The 14,156-nt window shown below is 40.1% G+C and overlaps 1 non-coding gene across 1 annotated transcript; it reads right to left on the minus strand.

The window, feature by feature from the left end:
* Nucleotides 1-1,803: 1,803 nt before the first annotated feature.
* LOC148545479 (small nucleolar RNA R71) lies at nt 1,804-1,911 on the minus strand. The gene has a single exon (XR_015900326.1). It is a non-coding gene; the product is annotated as a small nucleolar RNA R71 (small nucleolar RNA).
* Nucleotides 1,912-14,156: the final 12,245 nt, after the last annotated feature.

The following is a 14,156-nucleotide window of genomic DNA, read 5'->3' on the forward strand; positions in this document are numbered from 1 at the left end:
TCATAATCTTCAAGTTGTTCTTGGTAAGTCTTCTTGTTTGATCTTGATGTTTTCTTGTTTTGTGTCTTTTCTTGTTTTTCATATGCATTCTTGAAATCTTAGTGTCTAAGCATTAAAGATTTCTAAGTTTGGTGTCTTGCATGATTTCTTTGCATTAAAAATTTTTCAAAAATATGTTCTTGATGTTCATCATGATCTTCATAGTGTTCTTGGTGTTCATCTTGACATTCATAGCATTCTTGCATGCATTTCTTGTTTTGATCCAAAATTTTCATGCATTGAGTCTTTTTCATGTTTTTCTCTCTCATCATTAAAATTACAAAAATCAAAAAAATATCTTCCCCTCTTTCTCTCTTAAAAATTCAAAAATTAGATTGGACTTTTTCAAAAAATTTTAAAATCTAGTTGTTTCTTATGAGTCAAATCAAATTTTCAATTTAAAAATCTTATCTTTTTCAAAATCTTTTTCAAAAATCAAATCTTTTTCATTTTTCTTAGTTATTTTTGAAAATTTCAAAAATCTTTTTCAAAAATCTTTTTCTTATCTTTATCTCCTAATTTTCGAAAATAACATCATCAATTAATGTTTTGATTCAAAAATTTTAAGTTTGTTACTTACTTGTTAAGAAAGATTCAAACTTTAAGTTCTAGAATCATATCTTGTGATTTCTTCTGAATCAAGTCATTAATTGAGATTTTAAAAAAATCAAATCTTTTTCAAAACTAATTTCAATCATATCTTTTCAAAAATATCTCTTTATCTTATATTTTTCAAAATTTGATTTTAAAATATCCTTTCTAACTTCTTATCCTCTTATCTTTTCAAAATTGATTTTCAAATTTGTTTCAACTAACTAACTAACTTTTTGTTTGTTTCTTATCTTTTTCGAAACTACCTAACTAACTCTCTCTCTCTAATTTTCGAAAATATCTTCCCTCTTTTTCAAAATTTCTTTTTAATTAACTAATTATTTTATTTTTTGATTTTAATTTTTGAAAAAGTTACTAACCTTTTTCAAAAACTATTTTCGAAAATCACTAACTCTTTTTCAAAAATAATTTTCGAAAATTCTCCTTCTCTCTCATCTCCTTCTATTTTATTTATTCATCTACTAACATCTCTCCCTCACTCCCCAAAAATCCGAACCCTCTCTCTCTCTCTGAGTTCAGATTTTCTCTTCTTCTTTTGTTCTACTCACATAAGGGAACCTCTATACTTGGGCAAAAAGGATCCCTATTATTATTATTTTTCTGTCCCTCTTTTTCATATGAGCAGGAGCAAGGACAAGAACATTCTTGTTGAAGCAGATCCAGAACCTGAAAGTACTCTGAAGAGGAAACTAAGAGAAGCTAAAATTACAACAATCCAGCAAGCACCTTTCAGAAATTTTCGAACAGGAAGAGGAGATGGCAGCCAAAAATAATAATAATGCAAGGAGGATGCTTGGTGACTTTACTACACCTAATTCCAATTTACATGGAAGAAGCATCTCCATTCCTGCCATTGGAGCAAACAATTTTGAGCTTAAACCTCAATTAGTTTCTCTAATGCAGCAGAACTGCAAGTTTCATGGACTTCCATCGGAAGACCGTTTTCAATTCTTAACTGAATTCTTACAGATATGTGATACTGTTAAGACTAATGGAGTTGATCCTGAAGTCTACAGGCTCATGCTTTTCCCTTTTGCTGTAAGAGACAGAGCTAGAGTGTGGTTGGACTCTCAACCCAAAGATAGCCTGAACTCTTGGCATAAGCTGGTCAAGGCTTTCTTAGCCAAGTTCTTTCCTCCTCAAAAGCTAAGTAATCTTAGAGTGGATGTTTAGACCTTCAGACAGAAAGAAGGTGAATCCCTCTATGAAGCTTGGGAGAGATATAAAGGACTAACCAAAAAGTGTCCTTCTGACATGCTTTCAGAATGGACCATCCTGGATATATTCTATGATGGTCTGTCTGAATTGGCTAAAATGTCATTGGATACTTCTGCAGGTGGATCCATTCACCTAAAGAAAACGCCTGCAGAAGCTCAAGAACTCATTGACATGGTTGCTAATAACCAATTCATGTACACTTCTGAGAGGAATCCTGTGAGTAATGGGACGCCTATGAAGAAGGGAGTTCTTGAAATTGATACTCTGAATGCCATACTGGCTCAGAATAAAATATTGACTCAGCAAGTCAATATGATTTCTCAGAGTCTAAATGGAATGCAAGCTACATCCAACAGTACTCAAGAGGCATCTTCTGAAGAAGAAGCTTATGATCCTGAATACCCTGCAATAGTAGAGGTGAATTACATGGGTGAACCTTATGGAAACACATATAATCCATCATGGAGAAATCATCCAAATTTCTCATGGAAAGATCAACAAAAGCCCCAACAAGGCTTTAATAATGGTGGAAGAAATAGGTTTAACAATAGTAAACCTTTTCCATCATCCACTCAGCAACAGACAGAGAACTCTGAACAAAATACCTCTAATTTAGCAAACTTAGTCTCTGATCTGTCCAAGGCCACTGTAAGTTTCATGAATGAAACAAGGTCTTCCATTAGAAATTTGGAAGCACAAGTGGGCCAGCTGAGTAAAAGGATCACTGAAATCCCTCCTAGTACTCTCCCAAGCAGTACAGAAGAAAATCCAAAAGGAGAGTGCAAGGCCATTGACATAAGCACCATGGCCGAACCTGTAAGGGAAGGAGAGGACGTGAATCCCAAGGAAGAAGACCTCCTGGGACATCTAGTGATTAATAAGGAGTTTCCCTCTGAGGAACCAAAGGAATCGGAGACTCATCTAGAGACCATAGAGATTCCATTAAACCTCCTTATGCCCTTCATGAGCTCTGATGAGTATTCCTCCTCTGAAGAGAATGAGGATGTTACTGAAGAGCAAGCTGCCAAGTTTCTTGGTGCAATCATGAAGCTGAATGCCAAATTATTTGGTATTGAGACTTGGGAAGATGAACCTCCCTTGTTCACCAATGAACTAAGTGATCTGGATCAACTGACATTGCCTCAGAAGAAATAGGATCCTGGAAAGTTCGTAATACCTTGTACCATAGGCAACATGGTCTTTGAAAAGGCTCTGTGTGACCTTGGTTCAGGGATAAACCTCATGCCCCTCTCGGTAATAGAGAAATTGGGAATCTATGGGGTATAAGCTGCTAAAATCTCATTAGAGATGGCAGACAATTCAAGAGAAAAGGCTTATGGACAAGTAGAGGACGTGTTAGTAAAGGTTAAAGGCCTTTACATCCCTGCTGATTTCATAGTCCTTGATACTGGGAAGGATGAGGATGAATTCATCATCCTTGGAAGACCTTTCCTAGCCACAGCAAGAGCTGTGATTGATGTTGACAGAGGAGAATTAGTCCTTCAATTGAATGAGGACTCCCTTGTGTTTACAACTCAAGGTTACCCTTCTGTAAACATGAAGAGGAAGCATAAAAAGCTTCTCTCAAAACAGAGTCAACCAGAGCCCCCACAGTCAAACTCTAAGTTTGGTGTTGGGAGGCCACAACCAAACTCTAAGTTGGGTGTTGAACTCCCATATCCAAACTCTAAGTTTGGTGTTGGGAAGTCTCAACAATGCTCTGAACATCTGTGAGGCTCCATGAGAGCCCACTGTCAAGCTATTGACATTAAAGAAGCGCTTGTTGGGAGGCAACCCAATTTTTATTTATCTAATTCTATTTTTATTGTTCTTTCATGTTTTATTAGGTTCATGATCATGTGGAGTCACAAAATAAATATAAAAATTGAAAACGGAATCAAAAATAGCAGAAGAAAAATCACACCCTGGAGGAAGACCTTACTGGCATTTAAACGCTAGTAAGAAGCATCTGGCTGGCGTTCAACGCCAGAACAGAGCATGGTTCTGGCGCTGAACGCCCAAAATGGGCAGCATCTGGGCGTTTGAACGCCAGAATTGCACCCTGGAGAAGAGCTGGTGCTGAACGCCCAGAACAAGCATGGTTCTGGCGTTCAACGCCAGAAATGGGCAACAAATGGGCGTTTAACGCCCAGAACAAGCACCAATCTGGCGCTGAACGCCCAGAGTTGTGTGCAAGGGCATTTTGCATGCCTAATTTGGTGCAAGGTTGTAAATCCTTGAACACCTCAGGATCTGTGGACCCCACAGGATTACCTCAGGATCTGTGGACCCCACAGGATCCCCACCTACCTCCACTCACTTCTTCTCACCCCTCTTTCACACAATCCCATAAACACTCTTCCCCAAAACTCTTCACCAATCACCTCAATCTCTCTTCCCTATAACCACTTCACCACTTACATCCATCCACTCTTCCCCATAAACCTACCTCATAAACCCCACCTACCTTCAAAATTCAAAATCGATTTTCCACCCAAACCCACCCTACATGGCCAAAACCTTACCCCCCTTCCTTCCCTATATATAGCCCTCCATTCCTCCTCATTTTCACACAACACAACCCTCTCTTCCCCTTCTTGGCCGAAACACATCTCTCTCTCCCTCTCCTCCATTTCTTCTTCTTCTTCATCTCTTCTTTCTTCTCTTGCTCGAGGGTGAGCAATATTTTAAGTTTTGTGTGGTAAAAGCATAAACTTTTTATTTTTCCATTACCATTGATGGCACCTAAGACTGGAGAATCCTCTAAAAAAGGGAAAGGGAAGATAAAAGCTTCCACCTTCGAGTCATGGGAGATGGAAAGATTCATCTCCAAAGCCCATCAAGACCACTTCTATGATGTTGTGGTCAAGAAGAAGGTGATCCCCGAGGTCCCTTTCAAGCTCAAGAAGAATGAGTATCCGGAGATCCGACATGAAATCCAAAGAAGAGGTTGGGAAGTTCTAACAAACTCCATCCAACAAGTCGGCATCCTAATGGTTCAAGAGTTCTATGCCAATGCATGGATCACTAGGAACCATGATCAAAGTAAGAACCCAAACCCAAAGAATTATCTCACTATGGTTCGGGGGAAATACTTAGATTTTAGTCCGGAAAATGTGAGGTTGGCGTTTAACTTGCCTATGATGCAAGGAGATGCACGCCCCTACACTAGAAGGGTCAACTTTAATCAAAGGTTGGACCAAGTCCTCATGGACATATGTGTGGAAGGAGCTCAATGGAAGATTGACTCCAAAGGCAAGCCGGTTCAACTAAGAAGACTGGACCTCAAGCCTGTGGCTAGAGGATGGTTGGAATTCATCCAACGCTCCATCATCCCCACTAGCAACCGATCTGAAGTTACTGTGGATCGGGCCATCATGATCCATAGCATCATGATTGGAGAGGAAGTAGAGGTTCATGAAGTCATCTCCCTTGAGCTCTACATAATAGCCGAAAAGCCCTCTCCTTGGGCAAGGCTAGCTTTTCCTCATCTTATTTGCCATCTATGTTACTCATCTGGAGCTTCCATAGAAGGAGACATTCCCATTGAGGAAGAGAAGCCCATCACTAAGAAAATAATGGAGCAAGTAAGAGAGCCCATTCATGGATCTCAAGAGACGCATGAAGCTCATCACCATGAGATCCCGGAGATGCCTCAAATGCATTTTCCTCCACAAAACTACTGGGAGCAAATCAACAAGGGTGGAACATCAAGAGCACTCCATCATCCTTCATGAAATTAGAGAAGATCAAAAAGCAATGAGGGAGGAGCAACAAAGACAAGGAAGAGACATAGAAGAGCTTAAGGACATCATTGGTTCCTCAAGGAGAAAACGTCACCATCACTAAGGTGGACTCATTCCTTGTTCTTACTTTCACTGTTTTTCGTTTTCTATGTTAAGTGCTTATCCATGTTTGTGTCTTCATTACATGATCATTAGTATTTAGTAACTTTGTCTTAAAGTTATGAATGTCCTATGAATCCATCACCTTTCTTAAATGAAAAATGCTTTAATTCAAAAGAACAAGAAGTACATGAGTTTCGAATTTATCCTTGAACTTAGTTTAATTATGTTGATGTGGTGACAATACTTCTTGTTTTCTGAATGAATGCTTGAACAGTGCATATATCTTTTGAAGTAGTTGTTTAAGAATGTTAAATATGTTGGCTCTTGAAATAATGATGATAAGGAGACATGTTATTTGATAATCTGAAAAATCATAAAAATGATTCTTGAAGCAAGAAAAAGCAGCAAAAAAACAAAGCTTGCAGAAAAAAAAAAAAATATAGGCGAAAAAAAAAATGAAAAGAAAAAGCAAGCAGAAAAAGCCAATAACCCTTAAAACTAAAAGGCAAGGGTAAATAAAAAGGATCCCAAGGCTTTGAGCATTAGTGGATAGGAGGGCCTAAAGGAATAAAATCCTGGCTTAAGCGGCTAAACCAATCTGTCCCTAACCATGTGCTTGTGGCGTGAAGGTGTCAAGTGAAAACTTGAGACTGAGCGGTTAAAGTCAAGGTCCAAAGCAAAAGAAGAGTGTGCTTAAGAACCCTGGACACCTCTAATTGGGGACTTTAGCAAAGCTGAGTCACAATCTGAAAAGGTTCACCCAATTATGTGTCTGTGACATTTATGTATCCGGTGGTAATACTGGAAAACAAAGTGCTTAGGGCCACGACCAAGACTCATAAAATAGCTGTGTTCAAGAATCATCATACTGAACTAGGAGAATCAATAACACTATCTGAACTCTGAGTTCCTATAGATGCCAATCATTCTGAACTTCAATGGATAAAGTGAGATGCCAAAACTATTCAAGAGGCAAAAAGCTACAAGTCCCGCTCATTTAATTGGAGCTATGTTTCATTGATAGTTTGGAATTTATAGTATATTCTCTTCTTTTTATCCTATTTGATTTTCAGTTGCTTGGGGACAAGCAACAATTTAAGTTTGGTGTTGTGATAAGCGGATAATTTATACGCTTTTTGGCATTATTTTTAGTATGTTTTTAGTAGAATCTAGTTACTTTTAGGGATGTTTTCATTAGTTTTTATGTTAAATTCACATTTCTGGACTTTACTATGAGTTTATGTGTTATTCTGTGATTTCAGGTATTTTCTGGCTGAAATTGAGGGACCTGAGCAAAAATCAGATTCAGAGGTTGAAGAAGGACTGCTGATGCTGTTGGATTCTGACCTCCCTGCACTCAAAGTAGATTTTCTGGAGCTACAGAACTCAAAATGGCGCACTTCCAATTGCGATGGAAAGTAGACATTCAGCGCTTTCCAGAAATGTATAATAGTCTATACTTTGGCCGAGTTTAGATGACAAAAAGGGCGTTGAACGCCAGTTCTACGCTGTTGTCTGGAGTTAAACGCCAGAAACAAGTCACAAGCCAGAATTGAACACCAGAAATACGTTACAAACTGGCGTTCAACTCCAAGATTGACCTCTACACGTGTAACATTCAAGCTCAGCCCAAGCACACACCAAGTGGGCCCCAGAAGTGGATTTATGCCTCAATTACCTACTTCTGTAAACCCTAGTAACTAGTTTAGTATAAATAGGACTTTTTACTATTGTATTTGACATCCTGGATTGTATTTTTGATCCTGTGATCACGTTTTGGGGGCTGGCCATTTGGCCGTGCCTGGACATTTCACTTATGTATTTTCAACGGTAGAGTTTCTACACTCCATAGATTAAGGTGTGGAGCTCTGCTGTTCTTCAAAGATTAATGCAAAGTACTACTATTTTTCTATTCAATTCAACTTATTTCGCTTCTAAGATATTCATTCGCACTTCAACCTGAATGTGATGAACGTGACAATCATCATCATTCCCTATGAACGCATGCCTGACAACCACTTCCGTTCTACCTTCGATTGAATGAGTATCTCTTGGATCTCTTAATTAGAATCTTCGTGGTATAAGCTAGATTGATGGCGGCATTCATGAGAGTCCGGAAAGTCTAAACCTTGTCTGTGGTATTCCGAGTAGGACCCTGGGATTGAATGACTGTGACGAACTTCAAACTCGCGAGTGCTGGGCGTAGTGACAGACGCAAAAGGAGGGTGAATCCTATTCCAGTATAATCGAGAACCTCAGATGATTAGCCGTGCCGTGACAGAGCATTTGGACCATTTTCACAAGAGGATGGGATGTAGCCATTGACAACGGTGATGCCCTTACAGAAAGCCAGCCATGGAAAGGAGTAAGACTGATTGGATGAAGACAGCAGGAAAGCAGAGATTCAGAGGAACGAAAGCATCTCTATACGCTTATCTGAAATTCTCACCAATGAATTACATAAGTGTTTCTATCCTTATTTTATGTTTACTTATTATTTAATTTCGAAAACTCCATAACTATTTTATATCCGCCTGACTGAGATTTACAAGGTGACCATAGCTTGCTTCATACCAACAATCTCCGTGGGATCGACCCTTACTCACGTAAGGTTTATTACTTGGACGACCCAGTGCACTTGCTGGTTAGTTGTATCGAAGTTGTGAATGAAAAGCGATTTATTAAGATGTGCGTACAGAGTTTCTGGCGCCGTTGCCTGAGATCACAATTTCATGCACCAGATGACCAAACGTTTTCCGAGATCCATTCGATCGAACATGATACCAATCTGTGCACTTCGAATTGAAGCGTGGAATCTTATTGAACCTTGTGCACCAGCTCTGGGTATGAGCCATTTCCCTCTTACTCTTAAAGCCACAGAGAGCTCTAAGCTGGCCATCTGTTTCAAGAAAACCATATTCAAGTGAAAAAGTAAAGTTAAAGGTTAAGGATTGTACCTACTTGAAGCTTGTATTGGGTGGTAATGGCCTTGGGGTAGCTGTTTCCAGTGGTTCCGTAAGTTCTACTCCTTTGCAATCTTCTACGAATTCCTCCACTTCTTTGCAAAATTCTTCAAATGCAACCACGTCTTGATCAAAGTCTTTTATTTCTTCCTCATCACTTAAGTCATAAGCTGGAGGTTGAGAGAAATCTACCTCCGCATCATCTTCGTATTCGCTTGGGGAAGATTCTTCAATATCGGAGAATTCACTTGTGGATGCAAGTTCATTACTAGGAGAACTTGACTTGAGACTATCATCATCAAGAAAACTTGTGTCTTGGGAGTCGTGCACTATCCTCCATAGCATCAATTGTAACGTCCTTGACGGAATTTTTCACAACTCTGGATTCCCATGAAGGTTCAGCATCTCCTAAATCTTCGACCAGTACTTCTTCTTCTTGGATAATTTGAGCTTCCTCCAATTGTTCCAGAACAAAGTTATGCTCATTACTGCCCACTGGGGTTTCTAGTGTCTCATTCATGCTACGTTCGTCATTAGATTCTCAATATAAATCTATTTGAGTTCCTTGAATGCCTAAACGTCTGGAAGATAATTGATGTATTGCTTGCTCCAGCTGATGAAGGGTTGTATGAAGTTGATCTACTGTTTCCTTGAGGTGAGCCTATGATTCTCGAGGTGATGGATTTGGACATGGTACCTAGGGAAGTGGTGGTGTTTGGGAGTAATTGGATTGGAACTGGGATAAATAAGGATCATACGGTGGTGAATGGTGAAAAGGAGCTTGTGAGTGTGGTGGTTCAAAGTTATGTTGAGAGGATGGTCTATAGGCACAGCGTGGGGCTTGTTGGTAGTTACAAGGTTGTCCACCATATCTATCAACTTGGTATGCATTGTAGAATGGTCTTTGTCCATGATATCTTGGAGGGTGTTGTTGCCTAAAGGGTTGATCAAATCCTCTTAGCTCCATCCATCTTTGATTTCTCTGACCTTGATGCATGTTCCTGCTATAACTTCCGTTCCCTTCAACAATATTAGAAGCAAACTCAAAGCGAGAGGGGTGAGAATTCATAGTAGCTAATAAAAATAAAAAGGGAAAAACAAAAACAAATAAACAAGTAAAAGAAAAATATTTACAATAACCAATAATAAGGCACACGTTTGCACTTCCCCGGCAACGGCGCCATTTTGAAGAGAGGAATTCTCGCGCGATCTAGAATTTACGCAAATGAATTCGCGTTGTAAGTATAGCTTCTAGACCGACAAGAATTTCTTTCTTACAAACGTTTTGGTTGTCACAAGTAACAAACCCCTAAATAAATTGATAACCTAAGTATTTAAACCTCGGGTCGTCTTCTCAAGGAACTGCAGAGAGGTATGTTCTTATTATTGGTTATGAGTTGTGTAAATTGGGGTTTTGAAAGTAAGGAATAAGTAATTTAAATGACAAATAAAATAAATAAATAACTGTAAAATAAACTCTTGGCAAGGTATGAGAGTTTGAAATTTCTATCCTAGTTATCCTTATCAGGTGTGATGAGAATTAGATTTTAATCCCACTTAGTTAAGTCAAGTGGACTAATTAGATTGATCCTCAAGTCCTAGTCAATCCCTGTGGGAAGACTAGCTTTAGAGCGATCTAGATTAATTAGGAATCTACCAATTTCAACCACTGCTGAGTTTGACAACTCAAGTGTTACCAATTACTCAACGAAAGCCAAAAGGAAGAAAATATCTAAATTAAATTAAAAGCTTTCATAAATAGAATAAAACAATTATAAACTGAAATACCTCAAATAATATTAATTAAGAAAATCATAACATGAATGTAGGATAAGCCAACTTGAAAAGATAAATAATAATCAAAGGTATATAATAAAAGTAGAAAATAAATAAGAGGAGCATGGAACCTGCACTTGAAGAGAAGTAATCCTAAAATTAAGAGAAATCCTAATCCTAAAACCTAAGAGAGAGAAGAGAACCTCTCTCTCTAAAAACTACATCTAAACTATGGAAAGTGAATAATTAGAGATCTTTCTGAATGGATGCATTCCCCCACTTCATAACCTCTAATCTGTGCCTTCTGGACTTGGATCTGGGCCAAAAAGGGCTTCAGAAATCGCTGGGAGCGATTTCTGTAATTTCTGGTGCGTGGCATCTGTCACGTGGTCGCGTCATCTAAAGTTTTTCTTATCACGTGTTCGCTTCGGTCATGCGTCCGCGTCATCTGTTTTCTGCTCATAGCGCGCGTCCGCGTCAGTCACACGTTCGCATCGCTGCCTTTTCGTACTGGGCATGCAGCCGCGTCGTCCATGCGTTCCCGTCGCTGCCAGTTTCTTCAAAAACTCCATTTTGTGCTTTCCTTCGATTTTTGTATGTTTCCTTTCCATCCTTTAAGTCATTCCTGCCTTAGAAGTTCTGAAACTACTTAACACACAAATCACGGCATCGAATGATAATAAAAGGTAATTAAAATAAATAATTTCAAAGCATAGGAAACATGTAATTCACATATATCACATAATAAGGAAGGAAATGTAAAACCATGCAATTTTCATGAATAAGTGGGTGAAGGATTGAATAAATCTCTTGAATTGAGCACAATATATATCATAAAATATGGGTTTATTAGTTCCCGGAAGATATTCTTGAATTTCCACCTCAGAGGGAAATTGAATTTATGATTGAATTAGTGCCGGGAGCCAAACAAGAGTCCATTGCATCGTATAGAATGGCTCCGATAGAGCTGACAGAATTAAAGGCTCAGTTGGAAGAGCTTCTGAACAAGAGGTTCATTCGATCGAGTGTATCTCCGTGGGGAGCGCCAGTTTTATTGGTGAAGAAGAAGGATGGAAGAATGCGACTGTGTGTAGATTACCGCCAATTGAACAAAGTGACTGTGAAGAAGAAGTACCCGCTGCCAAGGATAGATGACTTGATAGATCAACTGCAAGGATCTGGGGTGTTTTCCAAGATCGATTTGAGATTCGATTACCATCAGATAAGGGTAAAGGAGGATGATATCCCTAAGACTACATTTAAGGGGCGTTATGAACACTACGAGTTTGCGGTGATGTCCTTTGGGTTAACGAATGCACCTGCTGTTTTCATGGATTACATGAACATAGTCTTTCATCCCTTTCTGGACAAATCCGTGGTGGTTTTCATAGATGACATCTTAGTTTATTCCAAGACGGCAAAGGAGCATGATGAACACTTGAGGATTGTGTTGCAAATCTTAAAGGATCGGAAATTGTATCCTAAGTTATCGAAGTGTGAGTTCTGGAAGGAGGAAGTAAAGTTCTTAGGTCACGTGGTGAGCAAGGGAGGAATAGCCGTAGATCCTTCAAAGGTAGAAGTGGTGATGGAATGGGAAAGACCAACAACGATGACGGAAGTCAGAAGTTTCTTAGGATTAGCCAGATATTACCAGAGATTTATTGAAGAATTTCCCGGATAGCACTGCCAATAACTAAGTTGACAAGGAAGGAAGTGCCTTTTGTGTGGACGTTGGAGTGTGAAGAAAGTTTTCAAACTTTGAAGCAGAAGTTAACTTCAGCACCTGTCTTGATTTTACTGGAACCGCACGAACCGTTTGAAGTGTACTGTGACGCCTCATTAAAGGTTTTGGGTTGTGTTCATACCCTGGGTCGAGCTATCCGACCTGGGATGATCAAACGATGCAGCGACCGACCTGTTAAGGTCAAGCGGACCGACTTCGTTACAAAGAACTCGGCCATATCGACAGGAAAGTCCAATAAAGGGCCCAAATAGAGGAACATGACCCAAATCCAAAGGTAATCCCAGCCTATAGAGATAAAGGCGGTTCCCTTGAAGATAAGCTGACTTCATCCAAAAGAGGATAAGATAAGATAAGATAACTAACTTATCTTATCCGAAAGGTCAGCCCACACTACTATAAATACACTGGAGCACCCAGGTATAACTCATACTCTGATTCTACATAAAACCTGCTTAATACCCGTGCTAACTTAAGCATCGGAGTCTCTTGCAGGTACCCCCCACCCTCCGGTGGCCAAGGATCAGCAGTGCAGCAAGTCCAACAAGTCGGACACAACAGCTCCGGCCGCCACCAGCCAGCCGGACACATCATCTCCGACCAGTACCGAAGATCTCATCCAAGATCGACCTCCAGTTTCAGGTAAACCCCGGAACATTGGCGCCGTTGCCGGGGAACCTGAAAGTCATCCCAAAACCATGGCGGACGGCCATGACAACGACCACGATTCGGATCTGGAGAACAGAACACCACACAAGAACGTGGACACTACACTAAAGGATACTCCGGAACCCAACGAGAACAAAAACTCATCAAATCCGGGAGCCATGGAAGCACTTTAAGACCGCTTAAAGCAACTTGAGAGAGAAACCCAGCAACAACGAGAGATCGGAAAGGATCTACAAAGAGAGGTACGGCAACGTCAAGAACTAGAAGAAAAACTACAGCAATTAGAGGCCGACCTCAAATCAAAAGCTCCTCGGACCACTCCTGAGGAAAATTCACGCAAAAAACAGGATCCATTCACCAGGGAAATCATGAAGACCAAAATCCCAAAGGATTTCAAGCTCCCGGATATGGTTTTGTATGAAGGCACTACAGATCCCAACCATCATCTCAGCAATTTTAGAAGCAGAATGTACCTTACCGATGCCTCAGATGCCGTTCGCTGCAAAGCTTTTCCGACAACTCTTACGAAAACGGCGATCAGATGGTTCGACAACTTACCTCCGAAGTCCATCTCAAACTTCGACGACCTGGCCAAAAAGTTCCTGGCCAGATTCTCCATCCAGAAAGATAAGGCCAAGCACGCACCCAGCTTACTAGGGATCAAGCAAGGAGATCGGGAGAGCCGCCGCAACTACATGGAAAGATTCAATAAAACATGCATGGACATACAAAGTTTACAAACAGAGGCTACCATCATGGGGCTTATTAATGGCTTACGAGAAGGACCTTTCAGCCAATCTATATCAAAAAGTATCCCACCTCCTTAGACGAAGTACAGGAGCGAGCAGAAAAATACATCAACATGGAAGAAAACGCTCGGCTAGGAGAAACCTCAAAATTCGGAACCTCCTACCGAGACAAAGACAAGGACTCCAAAAGGAAAGAAGATCGACAGGGTGAGAAAATCAAAAAATACCACAACTACACTCTTCTCAAAGCATCCCTGGTCGACGTGTACAAAGAAGTCTGCCATACAGAAAAAATCCCCCCAGCGCGGCCACTCAAAGGCAAAAGGGGAGGAGGAAACCGGAAGGAATATTGTGAATACCATCGAATTCGAGGGCACTCTACCAACGAGTGCTTCGACTTGAAAAATATCATAGAAAAATTGGCAAGAGAAGGAAAATTAGACCGATTTCTGGCCACCCGAGATGATGACCAAAGAAAAAGGTGGAGAGACGAAGATGATGGACGAGCTGAACAGTCACCTCGAACACCAGAAAGACACGT

This window comes from Arachis ipaensis, chromosome B9, assembly GCF_059453495.1.
Source record: "Arachis ipaensis isolate K30076 ecotype BB chromosome B9, ASM5945349v1, whole genome shotgun sequence".
In the NCBI taxonomy this organism is placed as follows: Eukaryota; Viridiplantae; Streptophyta; class Magnoliopsida; order Fabales; family Fabaceae; genus Arachis; species Arachis ipaensis.